Genomic DNA, 7535 nt, shown 5'->3' with positions numbered 1-7535 from the left:
CAATCAGCAAGAGTGATCAATGTGCCAGCTGGCCATCCTCCATTCAGCATGAGCCAGGCCTGTTGTCACCGGTATGCAGCAGACAGGACAGGTGAGGTCTGAAGCAAGAGGCCCCAAAACGGAAAAGGAAAACATCAAAGACCAGCTGCTATCTCAACAGAGAGTGCTATGACTTACCTCACCAGGTACCTAACAGAGCCTGGAGTCAGACCAGCAAGTTAGATGTGACAACTAGAAAAAAGCCAGCACTCAAGAGCAGAGGCAGGCAGATCTCATGAGTTGAAGCCAGCCTGGTCCACAGAGTGTGTTCCAGGCCAGGCAAGGATACGTAGTAAGACTCTCACTCAAAAAATAAAAACAACACCCACCAAACAGTATTTGTCCTTCCAAGAAGATCTATATGAACCTAGAACTAGAGATCTGATTCCATGGTCTCTTGGGCATTATTTACCAACTGTGATAGCATATGAAAGATGAAAATGCACTTTCAAAGAAAGGTGAATCACCAATATTGTAGATCACAGGACTATCTTGTTCTTCTGTGTTGTTGTTGTTGGTGTTGTTGTTGTTGTTGTTGTGGTTTTCCACGATGAGGTCTTCCTGTGTCGCCCAGGCCCAGCCTCCCTGGCCTCCCAAGTGTTGGCATTACAGGTGTGTGCCACCACATTCATGTTTAGCATTATTCTTTCAGTGTTCCTCACTGATATAAAAGTTGTAACGTTTTTTTCCACTCACCCAAGAAAACAGAAAAGATTCCGTGAAAAAAAATTAATGAGTCATGAAAGAGAAAACAGACAAATCCTCAAAATATTATCCAAATATTCCTAAGTGGCTCTTCTTGAGTCATGTTTCCATTCTTATGTGAATAGCAATAAATAGGGCTTTGCAAATGTAAGTAATAAAAATGTGAATTACTAACAGGCAATTAAGCTAAGAAAAACGCAACCTTCTTTCACATCCTTCTCTCCAGATCCTTAAAGCCATAAATGAGAAAAAATAAACAAGCGAGCCACAAAACTTGGACTGCACCTGCTACTTCCTGGGCTGGCGAATAAAGCTGCCTTTCCTTTTGCCTTTGCAAGTGTGCCCCTCCCGTCCTCTCATGTTCACTGTCCTGGTGATGGCTCATCTTCCACTAAACTCTACTGCAAATATGCTAAACCGACTTTGGCTGACTTTTACTGTGGAGCTTACTAACCAGCCAAGTGCAGCAGCATCTGGTCACACTGGGACAGATTTGGGATTATACAGGGAACAGTCAGGCAGCCCCTAAAGAATCTGAGAAGGACTCAGCATACTCTTCATGAATGTTCCTAGAACATCTTACAGTCTGATGTACATATCCTGCATCGGCTTCGGGAATATTTCTTAGCAGGGGCAGTAAAATGACACTGGACACACAGTCTTCAGATACCTAGGAAGGGAACTGGGAGAATAAGTTAGACAGCTCATGTCCAGTTCACGCAGCCTTTGGATTCTTCTCCCCCAGTTTCTTCAACACCACCTCAATCTGCGTGTCTTCCTCAGCACATCCCAGCTTGGCCTCCATTTCCACCTCTGCTTCTCTTTATTGGCTTCCATTCTGTGGCTCATTTCTCCTATGCTGTCTTGCTGAAGGTTTTTCTCTCTGTGGATTACACACACACACACACACACACACACACACACACACACACACACACACACACACAATCTTATTCTTCTGTGTTGTTGCTGTTGCTGTTGTTTTCCACTACAAGGTTATGTTGTCCAGGCCCAGCCTCCCTGGCCTCCCAAGTGCTGGCATTATAGGTGTGTGCCACCACACTCAGGTTTAGGAGCACACACACACACACACACACACACACACACACACACACACACAGCTTTAAGACTTCAGCTTTGTGAAGTTTGTGTCAGGCAGTCTGTCTGGGCGGATTTTAACTGAGGGCTGAGGATCAGCTCAAAGGCCAGCCTGAAGCAGCTCTTTACCCAGAAATCATAAGAAGCCACCATGAGAGCCAGGAGTGGTGGCGCACACCTGTAAACGGGAGGCAGAGGTAGGAGGATCACTGGGAGTTCGAGGCCAGCCTGGTCTACAAAGCGAGTCCAGGACAGCAAAGATAACATAGAGAAACCCTGTCTCAAAAAACCAAAAAAGAAGCCATTGTGAACTGAAGAGGCTTAGAAGTGTGTTCATCTGTCCACGGGTGAGGAAAGCCCTGCTCCACCAGATCCACCTGTCCACAGGCTCACCTTAAAAAAGTTTAAAACATGTATTCATATGCTATTTACACTCACACATACTGAATGGAATATCAGAGATTATTTCCTCCATAACTGTGTGCTGTTTGTTGCAGTGCTGGGGAATGAACCAAGGGCCTAACATGCTAAGCAAACGCTCTAACTGACTAGCCCAGGGTACTGATAGCTTAATGCACGAGGTACAATGAAAATTAGCTCAGTCTGATGAGGCTGAATAAGAGGGAATGGGTGACAAGGTTATGCAAGGGTGTGTACTTGTTTCCAGCCCCTCGTGAAGTATACGCCCAGACTTAGTTAAGAAGTCACCTAGTGAGGTAAACAGCCATAGGGGGCTTGGAAAGAAACAGCTTTCAAATGTTATTATTTTAAGAAAGAGGATCTGAAAGTGCAGCATAAAAATATGCTTACCTGTTGACAGGAAATTATATGCAAAACAGACCCTCACAGATGACATCACATACACCTTTGATGGTCACTATTCTAGTCTTAGCTGTTTGCATTAGTTGTACTGTACTAATACTGTGACAAAGTCACCTTAAGAAGGAGAAGGCTTTCCATAGTGTCTACTGCTGTGTGGTACACGGTGACAGGAGCATGGGGTCCTGGGCACATGGAATGCACAGGAAGCAGTGAGGTGTCTGCTTGCCTTTTCTTTTTTTTGTTTAGTCTAGGACCTGGATAGCGGCATTCTCACAGAGTGTCTTTCCTTCTTAGTCAAACATCTCTGAAAATGCCTTCACAGGCCCTCCCATAGGAAGTCTCCTGGCTGATTCCAACACCCAGGCAAGGCGACAATGAAGATCAGCCATCACAGTACCTATTTGCTCTGCTAAGTAAAAGGCTAAAAAGTCCAAAGGCTCTCATTTTGCAGCCCCCTAACACTGTCTCACTATTCTCTAATTTTAAATATCAATTACTTTTACTTTTTTTGTGTGTGTGTGATGGAGGAGCCCACAAGATGGAAGAACTAAGCTGTCCATTCTCCAAGGTCTAAGTTAAAGAACGAAACCAGCCAAAGAACAAGGAATTTTTGACATTGGAAACTGAAACTCTGAGGGAAATTTTAGGGAAAAATTATTTTTTAAAAAGCCTTGGGAAAAATTAAGTAACAAAATAAATGAAAGCCGGGCGCGGTGGCTCATGTATGTAAGCCCAGCACTCGGGAGGCAGAGGCAGGCAGTTCTCTGTGAGTTCAAGGCCAGCCTGGTCTACAAAGCAAATCCAGGACAGCCAGGGCTACAAGAGCAACCCTGTCTGCAAAAAACAAAACAAAACAAAAAAGAAAAAAGAAAGAAAGAAATGAAACATAGAATGAGTTTTAAAAAGAGAGATAGAGAGTGAGTTGGAAAAGAGAAGGCCTTGAAAAGAAGTCAGTATTGGTACAATCCTGAGAAGGCAAATGTCAGGCAACACATTCTCCTGCTAGAATTATCTTGTAACATGAAGTATACTAACACCAGGGAAGTGAGAAATTCCCAGGTTCCAACCATGCCACCACACAAAACAGGCTATGTGGTACATGCAAGGCTCCCTGAAATCCTGTCTCAAATGAGTAAACAGATGATAATGATGATAGACAGACAGAGAGAGAGTAGATAGAGAGACAGAAAGATGAAAGAAAAAATGGAACCAGAGAGACAGCTCCGTGGTTAAGAGTCTTTGCTGCTCCTCCAGAGGACCAGTGCTAGCCCCTACACCTAGCAGCTTACAATCACTTGTAACTCCAGCTCCAGGGGATTTCATACTCTGTTGGGGCTTACACACACACACACACACACACACACAAACACACATACACACACACACATACACACACGCGCGCACACACACATACACACACATACACACACACACAAATACACACACACACACACACACACACACACACACACACACACACACACACACACGGGAGGGGAGGAGACAAAACCAAATCCTTTTAAAGTTGAAGTGGAGATCAGAAGGTGGTTATTTTTTCCTACAGCAACTAAACCCTGTCTGAAAGAGCTGAAGTCCACTAAGAAATACATCCAGGAAGTCAGCCACCACAACGAACTTCTTAAGGGTAAAAAGATTACTCTTGAATGTGTCACTCAGTCTAGAAGGTTCCATTTTAAGACAGACTCTCTGGTCTTTGGAGATTTGTTAGAACTTAGTTTTAAAGGTGTTCTGCTGAAAATAGATGCCCTAACCTGCCACTCTCATCCAAATGACCATTAGCAATAATACTACAAATATTTCCTTGAGGAAAAGAGGAGCTAGCTTTGTTTGTAATATAAGCCTTAAGGATGGACATGCATCAGTGAACACTGAAGTGTTAAACACAGTAGCCAGAAAAACTGGAAGCAAATCCTGCTAGCAGCCTACCTTTGAAAGATGGCCTCTGTTCTCAGTCTTTTATATCCATTCTATAGAGTACTGGAGGAAGCCAACCTGTGTGGTCTTGAGCAATTTGCTGCACCTTTGAGGCTTGTTTTCTCAACTATAAAATGCTAATTAAATACCTACATCATTAAGTGGTTGTGAGAAATTAATGAGATGTTTACAACACACTTAACAAAATGCCTACAACAGGAGACGTGGCTTCAGCAAATGGGTAATAATAGAATTAACAACTTAGCTCTGATTTGTGGAGGCTGTTGCCTGAGAATACTTCCAGAGTGGAGGCCTGACATGAGCTAAGAAGAGAGTTCCAGAAAGCAGCAGTTCTGACAGAACAGCACAAAAAGGGGGAAAGAGGCAGCGACCAGTCTAACCTCAGAGCTCAGCGCTACTTTCTGCTAAGGTTTGCTAGACAGAGCCTGTCTTTTGACTGTAGACTTCATGGACTTTTTAAGTCTGGAAGGAAACTAACAGATAACTTATCCAATCTTATGTTATACACAGCAAACAAAGGGCTGGAGAGATTACATTTCTTTCTCTCAGTTACATGATTTCTCAGTGACAGGATGAAGGAATCAGAATCTTTCATTTTTTCCTCTTCTTTTTATTGTTGGTTTTTTTTTGTTTGTTTGTTTGTGTTTGTTTTGACACAGGCTTTCTCAGTGTAACAACCTGGGCTGTCCTGGAACTCGTTCTATAGGCCAGGCTGGCCTTGAACTCACAGATCTGCCTGCCTCTGCCTACAAAGTGCTGGGATTAAAGGTGTGCACCATCACCTGCCGGCTCAGAATTGCTCTTTTGATTCTGTTCTTCTGTGTTTCTGTCTTTCCATGAATTCACATACTGTGTCATACAAAAGCGAAAAACTCTCCATGAAGTGTTCAGAAATGTCCAAGTTAAGAAGGGACAAGGACGGGCAGAGCTCAGTACTAGATGCTCCTAACGCGGAACTGCCTGCAGAGTCCACTTCAGTGGATTTTCTACCTTTTCCTGGTCCCTCCATGTACCCACGCTCTCTTTTACATACCTACACACAGACGCACATAATTTTAAAATAAGTTTAAGAGAAGAAGAAGAAGGAAGAGGAGCAGAAGACTGGACTGAAGAGTCCATGCTGTTCTCAGTTCATTTCTTTAGTTGCTCTTATGTTGATGAAAACTCAAGACCATGGCAAGAGTGCTCAGAGTGCTCGAAGAGTTAGAGAGAGTGCACACCTGGCCCGTGTGACGGAATTAAAGGGGTAACCCTAGAAATATCAATGAATTTCTCTTGGGCTCAAATTATGGTGTCCGGAGAAAGCACCAAGTACACAGGACAGGGAGCTAGCTCCAGCCCTTACTTTGCTGGAAACAGTTCAAAATAGCTTCAAAACACTAAATAATAAGTAACTTTTCATTTTTTAAAAATTATTAAAAAGCAACTGCAATGATGATAAAGCTAATACATCTGTGAGTCTCTGATCCTTGAAAGAAGCTCATCTTTGTCAACACACAGCATTCATATACTGTATTCACTATATAATGTTTAATGTAATTTTTCTTAACCTTTCCCATGTGTTGATTTTCATGAATCAGTCTTCATATTTCAATGATAGTGATTATAGTACCATTATATTATTACATCTTAATATATTTAGCTTATCTCTTGTTTTCTGACTCCTACTAGCATTTGGAGAACAAATACAAAAACTTTATTTAAGTATCTTTTACCATCTCTGGCGTTTTTCCAAAGTCTATTCTCCATTGTAGAGTTACTAGGTCAAACAATATTAAAAACAGTAGTTTTGTTTTGTTTTACTTATTATGTCAAAGAATATGAAGTTTTTACTGTGTTTCCTATTTGTGTGAGATGATGCATTGGCTGCCCTAGACATCATCATTGTTACCTTAGACATCTCTGTGAGGTAGTTATTACTTCAACCTATTTTTCTATAGGCAGACTGGAATTAAGAGGCATTGAACTATTTCCCAACTGATGTTGAAAACAGCTATTATAACTAGCCTCAAAAGCTAGTTCTGCCTGGCTCCAAAGTCTGTGCTCAATAGAAAATTGTAGTAGTTCTTAAGTATTGAAATCCCAGTGCCTCCTTCATATTTAAAAACTATTGAAAGGGAATCTAGAGAGATGCCTCAGTGTTTAAGAACACATATGCTCTTGTAGAAGACTTGAGTTCAGTTTCCCAGCAGCCACTTGGGCAGCTCAGAACTGCCTCTACTCCAGCTCCTGGGAATCTGGGTGACCTCTGTCCTCTAAGAGCTGCTGCACTTATTTGCACACCCACATATATAAAAATAAAAATACATATTGAAGGGGGAAATCTTTAAAGCATACAAACGAAAAGTTACATATAAAACATTCAATTACTAATAACAAACAATTAGAATTGGAACAATGAGAGACCTTTGCATAAATGTGATACAATATGTGAAAAATTCATATGAGGAAAATTACAAAACCCTGACAAGACATCCAAGAAGACCCAAATAAACAGATGGATGGTCTATATCCATGAATAGGAAGATTCAATACTGCCGCAGTATCAGTGCCTCATAGCTTCATCGGGAGCTTCGGTGAGAAAGCTCAGCAATGGGTTTTTTCAGGTCAACAGTTGATTCCTGCTTGATACAGGAAAACAGAGACAGAATATCCAAGGTGGTGTTACAGAACACACTTGAGGGACAGATGTTACCTGACTTCAGGACCTATTTCAAGCCTATACTAATTAAGACAGTGGAGTTGGTCAAAGACTAGATCCATCATGGAACAGGATAGAGAGCCTTGGAATAGACTCATAGGAAACAGACAAAAGGACCGGTGGGGAAAATACACTCATTTCAACAAATGATGTTCATCCATATGAGAAAAATGTGAGTCTAACCTAAATCTTATATAATTCACAGAAATTAACT

This window comes from Acomys russatus, chromosome 31 (assembly GCF_903995435.1).
Source record: "Acomys russatus chromosome 31, mAcoRus1.1, whole genome shotgun sequence".
In the NCBI taxonomy this organism is placed as follows: domain Eukaryota; kingdom Metazoa; phylum Chordata; class Mammalia; order Rodentia; family Muridae; genus Acomys; species Acomys russatus.
This window is presented reverse-complemented; position numbering follows the sequence as displayed.